A 16235-nucleotide genomic window follows, 5' to 3' on the forward strand; every position below is an offset into this window, starting at 1 on the left:
CTCTTTGTTGTGGAGGTTCCTCACTGCGGTTGGGGTTGGACAGGTGGCTTGTCAAGGTTTCCTGGTTGGGGGAGCTTGTGTCGGTGTTCTGGTGGGCGGAGCTGGATTTCTGCTCTCTTGAGTGTAATGGAGTGACCAGTATTAATTTTTGAGATGTCTATGGATTTGGTGTGCCTCTGGGCAGCCTGTATATTGATGCTCAGGTCTATGTTCCTGCGTTGCTGGAGAATTTGCGTGGTATGTCTTGCTCTGGAACTTATTATCTCTTGGGTGGAGCTTGGTTTCAGTGAATTTATGGAGGCTATTGGATGGTCTCTTATTAATTAATGTTTCCCCTGGCTTTCAGTCTTATTCTTGCAGTAGCCTCAAGACTTCTCCTTCCATACAGCCTCAATAATAAAACTTTTAGGTTAATGGTGAAAAGATTCTCCACAGTGAGGGATACCCAGAAAGGTTCACTGAGTTACATGGAGAGATGAGGTGGGGGGGGTGGGTTGTAGTGACCAGGAGGGGAAGAGGGGAATTCAAATGTGGAGAGAGCAATCTAGCCAGTAAGCACTTCCCTCTGTGCTTTCCACAGTTTGGAACCCTCAGAGTGATTCACAGAGATACATAGAGAGGGGGGAGGAAGGTAACAGAGGTGAGCATGAGTAGAAAGGGAGGAATTAAGAGGGGAGAGAGAGATCTGGGCAGTATCCTGTTCCTGAAGTGTTCTCCGGTACCCAGAACACCCTCAGAGATTCACAGAATTGGGTTGAGAAGAGAAGGAGGAGGGTGGGAGATAGAGGTTCCCTGGGGGAGAAGAAAGAGCATCAATAGGGGGACAGAGTGATCAGGCCAGTGATCACACTCCTGAGTAAAAATGGGTCCTAAAGATTGGGTTCTTAAATGTACAAAGTTGATATCAAATATGTAAAACACAGATTAAAAATCTAGAGTAGAGGTTAGACTCATAAAACTTACAATCTAAAAAAAAAAAAAAAGAAAAAAGGGAACAGTGTAAAAAGAAAAAAAAACAGTAAAACAGTAAAAAAAGAAACAGTAAAAAAATGTAGAACAGGAAAAAAACATTAAAAAAAAAAACACAAAAGGTATAAGATATATGTATGTAGTTTGCTTCAAAAATAGGGTTTTTTTTTTTTTTTTTTTGCAAGTTAATAGTGGGTTATGAAAATGAAACTTAAAGGTGTAATAGAGGACTTGAAGAAAAAGGAAAGAAGAGAAAAAAAAATTTTTTTAATTAAAAAAAAAAAATTAAAAAAAAATTAAAAAAAATAATAATAGTAAAAAATATATATATCCCGGACTTTCTCTGGAGCTGTTGTGAGCAGTGTGGGATCTGCTCAGTTTTAGATAGATCCTTATTCCTGCTTATACTTTTCAAGATCTGTAGGTCCTTTTTAATGCAGTCGGTATTAGCTACAGGGATCTTAATCTGTTGGCCTGTCCCTTCCAAAGCACTTCCCTCTGTTTATTTGGCTTCTGTTTGGAGATCTCTTCAGTATCTAATTTCCGCCCTGCATCAAAGCGGTGGAGGTGATCTCTTTAGGTTCGCTTGTTCAATCGTGCTGTGGGGAGGAAGGAACACTGCAATTCTGGCGTGTGTGTGGTAAGCTCGCAGTGTCTCGGCCGCACTGGGTTCGCCCCCGCTCACGGCGTGTGTGCTTTCCCCGTCTACCCTGCTCAGGCTTCAGGTTACTCGGCCGGGGAGTGGGCCCTGAGCTGCGTGCACTTCCCAGGACTAAGCCGCTCAGGTTCAGGCTCCCGGTTACTCCACAAAGGCGCAGACTCGATTTTGCCCGCGGCTTGTGCCGTTCCCGGTCGGAGCTGCCCAGGCGGCCAGGAGTTTGGCGAGGGCGCTGTCCCCTGTTGGGGCGGTGCGGCTTATCACCTCCCTGGTCCCCGCCTCGGTTTACGGGCGCGCCCGGCTCCGGTGTGCTTTGTGTCGGTTCTGGGGAGCTGGTCTCTGGCTGCGACCCTCCCGGCTGCTGTCGACCCTCCGGGATCTCAGGCAGTCTTTGCTTAAAAAACTGGGAGCCTGTTTGCAGTTTGGTAGGGGGTGCCCTCTCTGGAGCCGAGTTTGCCCCTTTCCGGCTCTGGCGGGCCCCGCCTGCCCGCTGTGTCCGGCGGGGGATGGCGCAGTCCGCAGCCGGCTAGCTCTCCTCTGGTATCGCTCAGTCCTTTGTTCTGTGAGCGGGCCGGCAGTGCCTTAGAGTTGGGCTTTTCGCGGGATAGTTCTCTCTCTCGCTGTCCCACAGTTTAGGTTACTATCTCACGTTAGCTCCCTCAGATTGCCCTCGGGGCACTCGGGCCCGGTCTTTACCCTAGGCAATGCCGCCCGCTCCTCTCCGTTCAGCCCCCACTTGCTGGTGGCGGATGATGCGAGCGTCTGGGGTTCTTTGCTGGGAGTTGCTTTAGGCACGTAATCTGTCGATTTTATTTATTTTTCCTCCCAGTTACGTTGCCCTCCGAGATAAAAAATCCTCCCCCACACCCGCCGGTGAGAGGGTTTCCTGGTGCTTGGAAATTCCTCCTCTTTTACGACTCCCTCCCCGGGACGGGTCTCCGTCCCTAACTCTTTTGTCTCTCTTTTTATCTTTTATAATTTCTCCTACCTCTTTTGAAGATAATGCGCAGTTTTTGTGAAAGCCTGACGTCCTCAGCCAGCCTTCAGAAGTAGTTTTGTGAAGTTTGGTCAGCGTTCAGATGTTCTTTCGATAAATTTGTGGAGGAGAGAGTGGTCTCCCCGTCCTATTCCTCCGCCATCTTCTGCTCTCCCTGAAAACTCTTATATATCCAAATGTATTCTTTTTAATGGCTGAGTAATATTCCATTGTGTATATGTACCACAGCTTCCTTATCCATTCGTCTGCGGATGGACATCTAGGTTGCTTCCATGTCCTGGCTATTGTAAACAGTGTTGCGATGAACATTGGGGTACACGCGTCTCTTTCAATTCTGGTTTCCTCAATGTGTATGCCCAGCAGCGGGATTGCTGGGTCATATGGCAGTTCTATTCCCAGGTTTATTTCTTAAGGCAGCTAATAAAAAATAGAGTCTGTGTTGTTTCCTAGAAGGAGAGGGAAACCGATCACAATTTTAGTTCTCCATACCTGCTCTCCCACACTTTTTTCTGTGACTACATGGCCACTTGCTGATTATTAATGTGTCAAGAGGCAATGAATATAAAGGAAAAGTCCTGCATTTGCCATTAGCTGTGGTCATGGCATACATAATTACATTTGAGCCATTTTGAATCCTAATTTGAGGAAAGAAAGCCAGTTCTAAAGACTAAGGGGAATGTGGACTAATTTATACACTGTGTTGTTGTTCAGTCACTGAGTCATGTTTGGCTCTTTGTATGGTCAGCGAAGGCCTCCTTCACTGGAGTCTCTTGGATAAAATGGTTATTCCCATTGCTCCTCCTCATACATGTATCAAGCATGGTTCTTGATATACCACAAGTGCTCAATACATTTTATTGACTAAATGAGTGTAATCATGGAACAGAAAAATCTTTGGTTTGTTTTCCCTGTTTCAATAATTTATGTTTTTCAAAAACTGAGTTTACTATCTGAAGTCTTAGTTTTCTCCACAAATAAAGTTGAGGCAGTATTTCTAAAAATACAAACAAAAAACTATGGCTTAAAATAAATAAAAAAGACTTTTAATAATAAAGTAAACTGTTTCATTATCTATAAATGGTTAGGTTTTCTTGAGAAAATTTTACAGATTGAAAAAGTAACTCATTAGGACCCTGAGGCACACCAAGTCTAGAGAGGGAATTCTGATGGCTACTCTCCAAAATTTTACTTCAATTTTACGCTCATTTTCATCTGCCTATCACAAAAAAAATGTATTCACTCTTGATATAAACACTTCAGTGTCCTTTCATGTACCTTAATCCAAGAGAAAACTTTTCAGTGTTGCTGGAAATAGTGTTGGCTGGGATGGTGGGAATTCTATGTTGAGTAGAACTCCCCAAATTTTATACATTGAGATACTAAGACTCCACAGGATAAAGTGAATCATTTTTAAAGAATATGTACACTTGTCTATATGCTTCCATGTCAATACTTTGGTACATAGTTAATAGTCAACAACTATTATTATTGTCAATAATAATACCTGGCACTCAGGTTACAGAAATGATAACATCTGATGCCTAACCTCAAAGGACTTTATAGTATAGTATGAGCAAGCAATTATATCAACAGATATGTGCCCAGAGGTAGAGAAGGGCATAGAGGAAGCAATGTTAAGTTCTGCCTGAAAAAAAAAAAAAGTTCTGCCTGAAGGAATTAAGTAAGGAGGCAAGATGATCTTGAATTAGTCCTTCCAAGGAGGTAGACAGAGAACTTAAGCCATTTCAGACAGAGAAAGAAAGGTGAGCCAAAGCGTAGAGGATAGAAATAACCTGGCAGTCTCAGGGATTTGTAATACAGGTAAGGCCCAGAAAAATCAGCAAAATCTCTGCTGCCTGAGAGGGTTCAGATCACAGCAGGTTAAAGAATGAGTCCCAGCGTGCTGCCTTGGATGTTGGGGTACATGGTGATATTGTTCATGTAGTTGGTAAACTACAGGAGGAACAACCAAGTTTGGGATGGAATAAGAAATGAAATGATTAAAGACATTCTGGCATAAATATCAAGCAAGTGGGCATATATGTATTGGGAAGTAATGGGTTGTGAACCTGTTTTCTTATTTTTAAAACGGGGCTTGGGAATTCCCCTGGCTATCTAGTGGTTAGAACTCTGTGCTCTCATTGCCAAGGACCCAGGTTCAATCTCTGATCAGGGAGCTAAAATCCCACAAGCTGCTCAGCAGGACTAGAAAAGGCGGTGGGGGTTGGGGGGCTTAGAGATTATAATAATGGCACCTACTCTTCTGGGTTGTTATCAAGAATAAATGAGAAATAATGAATGTAAAAACACCTGGCTTAGTGACTTGCCCAAATTAGGTGCTGAAATACAGTAGCTATTATTATTTCTCCTGTCTCTCTCCTCCCTCCCTCTGCTTTGTTTATTCCCTTTTCTTTGCTTCCCTTGAAAAGAATTGTGAAAGGCACTGAAAAAGGCTTGTGGTTGCCTGTAACTTCCTGGCCTCCTATTAAATAAGTTAGAAAGGGACTTTCAGGCAAGGGCGAAGAAATCCTGAAAACATGGTTGCTTTTGCTATGAATTCAGCTCTTCAGGGATCTTCCACAGTGCCTGGAAAAGAGGCCATCTCATGGGGTTGAGGACTCTATTCTTAGAGGTCTCGAATCTGGGAGATTAAAAAGAACATTTCTGTATTCACAGTTCTTTCAATTCCTCTTTCTTCCCCACCCACCCTTTAGCCCTCAGCTCCTTCCCTTATCTCTTGCTAGAAAATGCCTCCAACTCCATTCTCCTTTGCATTTAGTCTCCTCCCTGAGAAACACTGTGAACCCTGCTGTCCTTGCTAGTGCCATATTGTTCCCATGGAGAGCTAGGAGTGTAAATATCTTCAAATTGCCAGCTTTCTTGCTTTTCCCTTTCCCTATTCCTCTCTTCCTATACAACACCCACCACAAATTCCCACATCCTTTTCACCTTCCTTCAGTGAGTTAGCTTAACAGGCAAATGGATTGGTGACCGAAGGTGTGTTTACAGGCCTCTTTGTGAATCAGATCAGTTCAGTTCAGTCACTCAGTTGTGTCCAACTCTTTGTGACGCCATGGACTGCAGCATGAGAGGCTTCCCTGTCCATCACAAAACCCCAGAGTTTACTCAAACTCATGTCCATCGAGTTGGTGATGCCATCCAACCGTCTCATCCTCTGTTGTCCCCTTCTCCTCCCACCTTCAATCTTTACCAGCATCAGGGTCTTTTCCAGTGAGTCAGTTCTTCGCATCAGGTGGCCAAAGGATTGGAGTTTCAGCTTCAGCATCAGTCCTTCCAATGAATATTCAGGACTGATTTCCTTTAGGATAGACTGGTTGGATCTCCTTGCAGTTTAAGGGGCTCTCAAGAGATTTCTCCAATACCACAGTTCAAAAGCATCCATTCTTCCATGCTCAGCTGTCTTAACGGTCCAGCTCTCACATCCATATATGACTACTGGAAAAACCATAGCTTTGGCCAGACGGACCCTTGTTGGCTTTCCCTACTTTCTTCAATTTAAGTCTGAATTTTACAATAAGGCGTTCATGATCTGAGCCACAGTCATCTCCCGGTCTTGTTTTTGCTGAGTGTATAGAGCTTCTCCATCTTTGGCTGCAAAGAATATAATCAATCTGATTTTGGTATTGACCATCTGGTGATGTCCATGTGTAGAGTCTTCTCTTGTGTTGTTGGAAGAGGGTGTTTGCTATGCATTCTGTTGGCAAAACTCTGTTAGCCTTTGACCTGCTTCCTTTTGTACTCCAAGGCCAAATTTGCTATTACTCCAGGTATCTCCAGTCCCCTATAATGAAAAGGACATCTTTGGAGGGTGTTAGTTCCAGAAGGTCTTTTAAGTCTTACAAGAACTTTATTCTTTTTGAGTAAGGAACTGAAATTGATTTGAGTTGTACTTGCTGCTGCTGGAGACTGAGACTGCTGCCTGGGGCAAGACCAGAGCTCTCTGCCCTGGGCCCCACCTCAGACCTTTTTTTTTCCCTCCTTGGTCTCAGCGCCACCTTTTTCCACCTTCTTCCACTTTTCCACTCTTCTAGCGGCCCCCTGTCCGTTTTAAGGAACTCCACCCTCATGATGTACTCACGAGGTTTGTCATGGTGCGGCCACCCCACCTCCACCGCCGGTTCTGTGCCGCCGCCAGTCTTCTGAGACCTTGGCCTTACGTGGCCGCACCCTGTCAGTGCCCCTCTTGATCCGTCCGTCCACCTAGTCCGTTCCCCGTCTGCTGATTCCTGGGGCGGCGCCCTGGTGCGTCTCGCTTCCCGGGCTCACCGGGGCCCCGCTCCGTTGCCCGTCGCCGCCTTCTGTCCGCCGACGTCGTTGCGTGCTGGACGAGGCGGAGCGCCTGTGCCCCCCCCCCCCCACGTCACCTCCGCCACCGCACCCAGCTCCGGTGCGCTCGCCCGAACGCGTGTCGGGTCCCCGGACGGCCGCCGTGTCCGCGCCGCCCGTCATTACCCCCGCCACCCCAGGCGGGTGGACGGACGCGAGGGTGCGTTGGCCAGCTGCGACGTAGCCCGGCTGGCGTCCCTGGCCCCGCTCCCGGGGCCGCCCAAGGGTGGGTCGCCCCCCTCGTTCTTCCACGCTGCCGTGGCGACATGCTCTGTCCCTGGTTGGCAGAGAGTGCGCGGTCAGGCATCCTCGCCGCGGGAGGGGCGGGGCGGTCTGGCGCCAGGTGAGCGCTTTCCTGCCCCCTTCCTCACCTCGTGGGTCTCCAGCTTGCCGCCACGCATCTCCTCTTGCCCAGCTCCCCTCACGCCCGGCTCCTTGTGCTCGTTTTGGGCTTCCCTTATAGCTCAGTTAATTTGCCTGCAATGCAGGAGACCGGGGTTCGATTACTGTGTCGGGAAGATCACCTGGAGAAGAAAATGGCAACCCACTCCAGTATTCTTGCCTGGGGAATCTCATGCACAGAGGAGCCTGGCCGGCTACAGTCCATAGGGTCGCAAGAGTCGGACACGACTTGGCAACTAAACCACCACCACCACCCTCATGATAGCGGGGCAGGAGACAAGTCACTCCCCCGACTCAGGTTGCCCGGGTAGCACTGTCTGCACTGACTGATGAACACGAGTCCCCAGAAGTGAGAAGTGAAGTTGCTTCAGGTGTATGACTCTGCAATCCCATTGACCATAGCCTACCATGTTCCTCCATCCATGGCATTTTCCAGGCAAGAGTACAAGAGTGGGTTGCCACTTCCTTCTCCAGAGGATCTTCCCGACCCGAGGGTCAAACCCAGGTCTCCAGCATTGTAGGCAGACGCTTTACCCTCTGAGCCAGCAGGGACACCTGAGGCCCCCAGTGGGGCAGCTAAATGCCCATAAGAAACCTAGCCCTAAAGTACCCGCAGGAGTTCTTGATGTTTTATCGGGAAGCTGTTGTCCTAGGCTGGGTTGCCCCTAGTGTTTCCACCAATCGTAGGCATTTGCCCCTCCTTTTGTGAAGCAACAAAACCAGTAAAGGTATCCTCTACTGGTGTCTTCTCGTGGCTTACTGCTTTGAAGGAGTCCTCCACCTCAACTTTGTATTCAAGTAGTGCTTTGGGGTTTGGGTTGGTTTTCTCAGTTCTTAGACTGGGCACTGTCCTCAAGGGTGTGTGGAGTTCAGAGGATGGGTTTGGCTGGAACTAAATTGGTAGAGGAGAAAGGGGAACAAAAGATCCTCAACCTTGGCCACTTGGGCCAAGTGAACCAACTTCATTTTTAGCCGAGGAAGAGAGCTAAAAGAGTGTTGACATTAAAGGTAAGATTTTTTTTTCAGGAAGTTGGCTTTGCTAGCTCACCAATTTGGGGTTGGATGCTTGAGAGCTTTGTTTCCCTCGTTTCAATGTTGACCCAGTTGGGTCTGAATCGACCCTTTCTGCCCTGGCCCTCCTCCTAATTTTCCAGCCAGGAGAAAAAGCAGTGGCGGGGGCGGGGGGGCGAGGAAGAGAAGACAAGAGCCAGTTGCCTGGCGTGCTGTCAGACGGGCAGGTGTAAGGGAAACAGCTGTCTTGTGATCAAGAGTATGAGTCTCTCAGAAGACCGCATGAGGTATGAACACTTCAGGAGTCTCCAGCTAGTGACCTGGGTGGTAAGTGACTCCAGAATTAGAACCCACCCACTCACGTCTCCTCCCTCTAGATTCTATCCCCTACCTCACTCCCACTTCCCACTTCTATAGGTTTTAGCAGAGGGAGTGCAGGAGTTGGGGTAGGGAGAGAAGGGTACAAACCCTATGTGGACTCAAGCGAAACTCAAGAAAAAAATGACTTGCTAAAGGGCTGAGAGGAGAAGGCAATGGCACCCCACTCCAGTACTCTTGCCTGGAAAATCCCATGGATGGAGGAGCCTGGTAGGCTACAGTCCATGGGGTCACTAAGAGTCGGACACGACTGAGCGACTGCACTTTCACTTTTCCTTTTCATGCACTGGAGAAGGAAATGGCAACCCACTCCAGTATTCTTGCCTGGAGATTCCCAGGGACGGCGGAGCCTGGTGGGCTGCCATCTGTGGGGTCGGACGGAGTCGGACACGACTGAAGCGACTTAGCAGCAGCAGCAGCAGCAGCAAAGGGCTGAGAAAAGAGGGCTTTGGGAGGGGAGGATTACTTTGGATAGCCTCCTGAGACAAATGAAGGGAAGCATGAATGGATGGACTTGTTTAACTTAGTCCGCCCTGGTTTACACTCTCATTTTTCCTTAAGTGGTAAGGTTTGTCTTTGACTTAACTTCACACAGCCAAAGTTGCTACCAGACAGAACAGGATTCGGAAGGTCAACGTTCCCAGCTATTTTCCCAAAAGAGTTGCAGGCACCTAGTTCAGTTCAGTTCAGTCTCTCAGTTGTTTCCGACTATTTGCGACCCAATGAATTGCAGCACGCCAGGCCTCCTTGTCCATCACAAACTCCCGGAGTTGACCCAAACTCATGTCCATCGAGTCGGTGATGCCATCCAGCCATCTGATCCTCTGTCGTCCCCTTCTCCTCCTGCCCCCAACCCTTCCCAGCAACAGGGTCTTTTCAAATGAATCAACTCTTCGCATGATGTGGCCAAAGTATTGGAGTTTCAGCTTCAACATCAGTCCTTACAATGAACACCCAGGACTGATCTCCTTTAGGATGGACTGGTTGGTTCTCCTTGCAGTCCAAGGAACTCTCAAGAGTCTTCTCCAACACCAGAGTTCAAAAGCATCCATTCTTCTGTGCTCAGCTTTCTTCACAGTCCAACTCTCACATCCATATGTGACTATTGGAAAAACCATAGCCTTGAATAGACGGACCTTTGTTGTCAAAGTAATGTCTCTGCTTTTTAATATGCTGTCTAGATTGGTCACAACTTTCCTTCCAAGGAGTGAGCGTCTTTTAATTCCATGGCTGCAATCACCATCTTCAGTGATTTTGGAGCCCCCAAAAATAAAGTCTGACACTGTTTCCACTGTTTTCCCATCTATTTCGCATGAAGTGATGGGACCAGATGCCATGATCTTAGTTTTCTGAATGTTGAGCTTTAAGCCAACTTTTTCACTCTCCTCTCTCACTTTCATCAAGAGGCTTTTTAGTTCCTCTTCACTTTCGGCCATGAGGGTGGTGTCATCTGCATATCTGAGGTTATTGATATTTCTCCTGGCAATCTTTATTCCAGCTTGTGTTTCTTCCAGCCCAGCATTTCTCATGATGTACTCTGAAAATAAGTTAAATAAGCAGGGTGACAATATACAGCCTTGACGTACTTCTTTTCCTATTTGGAACCAGTCTGTTGTTCCATGTCCAATTCTAACTGTTGCTTCCTGACCTTCATACAGGTTTCTCAAGAGACAAGTCAGATGGTCTGGTATTCCCATCTCTTTCAGAATTTTCCGCAGTTTATTGTGATCCACAGAGTCAAAGGCTTTGGCATAGTCAATAAAGCAGAAAGAGATGTTTTTTCTCGAACTCTCTTGCTTTTTCTCTGATCCAGTGGATGTTGGCAATTTGATCTCTGGTTCCTCTGCCTTTTCTAAAACCAGCTTGAACATCTGAAAGTTCAGAGTTCACGTATTGCTGAAGCCTGGCTTGGAGAATTTTGAGCATTATTTTACTAACGTGTGTGATGAGTGCAATTGTGTGGTAGTCTGAGCATTCTTTGGCATTGCCTTTCTTTGGGATTGGAATGAAAACTGACCTTTTCCAGTCCTGTGGCCACTGCTGAGTTTTCCAGATTTGCTGGCATATTGAGTGCAGCACTTTCACAGCATCCTCTTTCAGGATTGAAATAGCTCAACTGAAATTCCATCACCTCCACTAGCTTTGTTCGTAGTGATGCTTTCTAAGGCCCACTTGACTTCACATTTCAGGATATCTGGCTCTAGGTGAGTGATCGCACCATCATGATTATCTAGAGATGTTTTTAAAAGGTAGGAGACAGACATGCAGGGGGTTAAGGTTTGAGCCAAGGCTTTTGAATGGCAGCAAGGCCCTGAAGGCAACTGCCGGGAGGAGCTGTTTTGGGCATGCCAGCTCTTTAAGGAGTGACTAGGCTTGGTTGTAGGAGTAAGCCTAGGCCCTGCGCTGGCTCTTTAAATCATGGCCAAGGCAGTTGGTTTGTCCATGTAGATGGAAGATTGGGCTGGATTGCTGGGATTGCTAGAGAGTATCCGTTTGTAGTGGTCACTTAGAAGAACACCTTTTTGTGGGCTTTTTATTTTTAACTATAAGAATTTGGGGAAAACTAAATCACAAATGAAACATTCTTTGGAAAAATAAGTACACAGATGGACAAAGGAACGATCGTTTATGTCCTTTTGTACTATCTACATTGTAAAGAAAAGCATTTATGAAGCAGCACTCTGATGGTACTCAATGTGATAGTAACGAGGCAAAGAGAATAATCTCTAAATTTGGATCTGAAGCTGATGGAGACTATGATGGTTGGAGTAACACAGATCTGCTTTGAAATCCTAATACCACCACTTACTAGTCCTGTGACTGTGCATTGCTTTTCTCCTCTAGATAATGTAGATTAATAATCTTGTCTCAAAATATATTTGGGTAAATTAAATATCTAGTGGATGTGACAGATGCTGCCACTCCATGTGTATCTTAGTTTCACTTCCTTTTCATACTCAGTTTGAGACTGTCTTCTCTAGAGCACCATTGATAGAATTAGTGTTTGCTGTCCTTAAAACCTCCATCCATAGTTCATCGTGGATGGAGGTTCGTGACATTGTACCGGAGACAGGGATCAAGACCATCCCCAAGAAAAAGAAATGCAAAAAAGCAAAATAGCTGTCCGAGGAGGCCTTACAACTATTTGTGAAAAGAAGAGAAGCAAAAAGCAAAAGGGAAAAGGAAAGATATACCCAATTGAATACAGAGTTCCAAAGAATAGCAAGGAGAGATAAGAAAGCCTTCCTCTGTGATCAGTGCAAAGAAATAGAGGAAAACAATAGAATGGGAAAGACTAGAGATCTCTTCAAGAAAATTAGAGATACCAAGGGAACATTTTATGCAAAGATGGGCTCAATAAAGGACAGAAATGGTATGGACCTAACAGAAGCAGAAGATATTAAGAAAAGTTGACAAGAATACACAGAAAAACTGTACAAAAAAGATCTTCATGACCCAGATAATCACGATGGTGTGATCAGTCACCTAGAGCCAGACATCCTGGAATGTGAAGTCAAGTGGGCCTTAGAAAGCATCACTACAAACAAAGCTAGTGGAGGTGATGGAATTCCAGTTGAGCTATTTCAAATCCTCAAAGATGATGCTGTAAGAGTGCTGCACTCAATATGCCAGAAAATTTGGAAAACTCAGCAGTGGGCACAGGACTGAAAAAGTCAGTCTTCATTCAAATCCCAAAGAAAGGCAATGCCAAGGAATGCTCAAACTTGCACACAATTGCACTCACCTCACACGCTAGCAAAGTAATGCTCAAAATTGTCCAAGCCATGCTTCAACAGTACACGAATGGTGTTCAAGCTGGATTTAGAAAAGGTAGAGGAACCAGAGATCAAATTGCCAACATCTGTTGGATCATCGAAAAAGCACGAGAGTTCCCGAAACACATCTATTTCTGCTTTATTGATGACATCAAAGCCTTTGACTGTGTGGATCAGAACAAATTGTGGAGAATTCTTCAAGAGATGGGAATACCAGACCACCTGGCCTGCCTCTTGAGAAATCTCTATGCAGGTGAAGAAGCAACAGTTAGAACAGGACATGGAACAACAGACTGGTTCCAAATTGGGAAAGGAGTATGTCAAGGCTGTATATTGTCACCCTGCTTATTTAACTTATATGCAGAGTACATCATGACAAACGCCGGGCTGGATGAAGCACAAGCTGGAATCAAGATTGCCAGGAGAAATATCAATAACCTCAGACATGCAGATGACACCACCCTTATGGCAGAAAGTGAAGAACTAAAGAGCCTCTTGATGAAAGTGAGAGAGGAGAGTGAAAAAGTCGGCTTAAAGTTCAACATTCAGAAAACTAAGATCATGGCATCTGGTCCCATCAGTTCATGGCAAATAGATGGGGAAACAGTGGAAACAGTGTCAAACTTTATTTTGGGGGGGCTCCAAAATCACTGCAGATGGTGACTGCATCCAAGAAATTAATACACGCTTGCTTCTTGGACGAAAAGTTATGACCAACCTAGATAGCATATTAAAAAGCAGAGACATTACTTTGCCAACAAAGATTCATCTACTCAAGGCTATGGTTTTTCCAGTAATGTATGGATGTGAGAGTTGGACTATAAAGAAAGCTGAGCGATGAAAAATTCATGCTTTTGAACTGTGGTGATGGAGAAGCCTCTTGAGAGTCCCTTGGACAGCAAGCAGATCCAACCAGTCCATCCTGAAGGAAATCCACCCTGAATATTCATTGGAAGGACTGATGTTGAAGCTGAAACTCCAGTCCTTTGGCCATCTGATGTGAAGAACTGATTAATTGGAAAAGGCCCTGATGCTGGGAAAATTTGAAGGTGGGAAGAGAAGGGGATGACAGAGGATGAGATGGTTGGATTGCATTACAGACTCAATGGACATGAGTTTTCTTAAACTCCAGCAATTGGTGATGGACAGGGAGGCCTGGCATGCTGCAGTCCATGGGATCATAAAGAGTCGGACATGACTGAGCGACTGATTTGAACTGCACTGTCCTTAAAACACCTTGCAGGAGGTGAAAGGTTACCTCGGAATCTTAAATTAGCTTTCTCAAAGGCTGAAACTAGAACACAGGTTTTGCTTACTTCTGGTTTAACATTGTTCCCACTGGATGCACCTCTGAGAGATAAGGCCACTAGCCTGCCTTCTCCCTCATTTTTTGGGCAACTTAATTTGGATAATATAAACAACAGGACTTTTGGATAATAGAAATCAGTGACTTACAAATGATCTCATCCAATTCTTCAGAATTTTAGGGTTATGCTTATATATGAGAGTATGAGAGTTGTTAATCTTTGGCAACTTTTGGGAACACAGAGAATGGGCAGGGAATAGTGTCTTCATGTTAGTTTGGAGAGCAGACAGGCAGAAAACATAGGAAGGGCAGAAATACAAACTCAAAATTAAAAGTAATAGGTGAATCTCGTTCATCCTCAAGACCAGACTAGTTAATGGTTCTACTTTCAGAGCTCTGGGGACCGATAGGTACCTCTGGTTAAGGTTTTCAGGATACATTACAAGAGAATTTCAGGACACATGAGCTAGATTGCCACTACCTTTTTTACAACTCCCTCACTCCATCATCCTAGTATGTAAATTTCCTTTTTTTCAAGTTTTACAAATGATATATTTTCACACTTATAAAGATTAGAAATGGTTCTTTAAAGCAAGCATTTACTTGAGCATATTTTCAAACAAGTCCTATGTGGTTATACGATGGAGAATAAAATCTAAGACCATTCTTTAAAAGCCTTAACTAAATAAGCTTTTCTAAATTAAAAAATTTTTTTCTTAAAGTTTCAACATTGCTTACAACTCTGAGTGTAACAAATATGTAATGTGTGTTAAGAATGTGTATTTAGACTTGGGACTTATTTGAGGTTTTTATTATAACAGCCACGTATATAGTAATAATATCACCAATGATAACTTCATAGATTTTGTACTGTCTTTACATTCATCTAAAAATAAGGATGGATTTAATTGCATTTAATTTAATGATATTTAATGATTGTATTTCCTTTTGGATGACCACCTCAAAAATTTTAAGATCAATTAAATTTATTGTCAGCTCCATAAGGTTTTCTAAACATACCTCTATAAAATATATCTGGTGAACTACTAACTTTCTTAATAGCAATTAGAAAGAAATGGGAACTGGTTGTAAAAGAATACTTAACTGCTTTTGTCCAAAAAAGATCTAAACCCTAACTAGACTACTTAATGGTGTGTTGCAAGACATATTCATTATTGCTTTCAGGATCAACTAGTATAATTTTCCCAAAAGTCTCTGATGTGCTATACAAAAATTTTGCATTTCTGAAATGAAGCTTTTGTTGGTTCAGTTAACTGAATTCAAATAACCAAATCACAAAGCCTAGTCTAATCATCTTTCATCTCTCCAGATAATGTGTATCTGGTGGTAAAGGAGATCAACCATTTATCTTTTCTCATTCTGGCAGGGACATAATTATGTGACACATATATTAAGCTTTGTCTTGAGTCAATTGTAGTTTATTGTATCACTTACATTGATGAATAACGAGAAGATTGCCTTTGGAAATATAATTTATTTGTAAATATGTGTTGGCATATTATGTGTCAGGCACTGATAAAATTGTTAAAAAATAATTTTCAGTTCCTTCTATGATAAATTGCTTCTTTTTGCCCACCATGCCCCCATTTAAAACTTAACCTTCCTTCAAGTCCTATTATAGTCTTTAGCCCCCACAACAAGCTTTCCTTATCTCCTTAGCTATTCCTTAGAAATTGTGTATCACTATCTGTTCTGTTCAGTGGATACTTATCATAAAAGAACTGCCTTGTAATGTACTTGTTTTCATAATTTTTTCCTTAAAACAATATTTATAATACTCCTTTCATTATTAATCTCAAATCAATTGCTGTTTCTATGATAGCTTACCTGATCCTTGCATATTAGAGATAAACTATTTTGAGTTTTCCTATCATTTTACCTACATTATCTGGAAGGTGCACAACTCTGTTCCCTGTATTTTGGTCATTTGTGTATTTTTCTAAGTTTTTACCCCCTTTTCAGACAGAAGGGTGCTTGAGGACATTACTATGATTGTTTCTTCAAAATATTTACCTGATAAACTTTCCCATGTAAAAATAGGATAAATATATTATAGATGATCTTCTAAGATTTAGCTCTGAAATATCATGTTTTTGTCAGTGAAGGAGAACTTGACTGGGATGAGTGACCTAGATGATCATGTAGTACATCTGTCATCTAATTAATAACTAGAATGTGAATGAATAACATTGTCATATCAGGCTCATTAGTTTATCCAAAGATGATGTGAATCCTTGTTTGATGTACTTTCTGATTCTCATATAATAATGTGTTCAATTCAGTTGGTATACCTGCAGTTGGGTTTCTATTGAATTTATTATCCCCAACTCAGTTTTATCATCTAGCCACAGTTTCCTCATCAATAAAATA

The 16235-nt window shown here is 43.9% G+C and overlaps 1 protein-coding gene and 1 long non-coding RNA gene across 5 annotated transcripts in view; one reads left to right on the forward strand and one right to left on the reverse strand.

Moving 5' to 3' along the window:
• The window catches only part of KLF8 (KLF transcription factor 8), a 200739-nt gene that overhangs the window by 93393 nt on the left and 91111 nt on the right, over nucleotides 1-16235 (forward strand). The window lies entirely within an intron of this gene.
• On the reverse strand, nucleotides 2590-6949 carry LOC145536245 (uncharacterized). Its single transcript, XR_014075714.1, has 2 exons — nucleotides 5574-6949; nucleotides 2590-3070 (listed from the first exon to the last, which is right to left on the reverse strand). It is a non-coding gene; the product is annotated as an uncharacterized LOC145536245 (long non-coding RNA).

This window comes from Giraffa tippelskirchi, chromosome X (assembly GCF_054371585.1).
Source record: "Giraffa tippelskirchi isolate mGirTip1 chromosome X, T2T-mGirTip1v1.2.pri, whole genome shotgun sequence".
Lineage (NCBI taxonomy): Eukaryota > Metazoa > Chordata > Mammalia > Artiodactyla > Giraffidae > Giraffa > Giraffa tippelskirchi.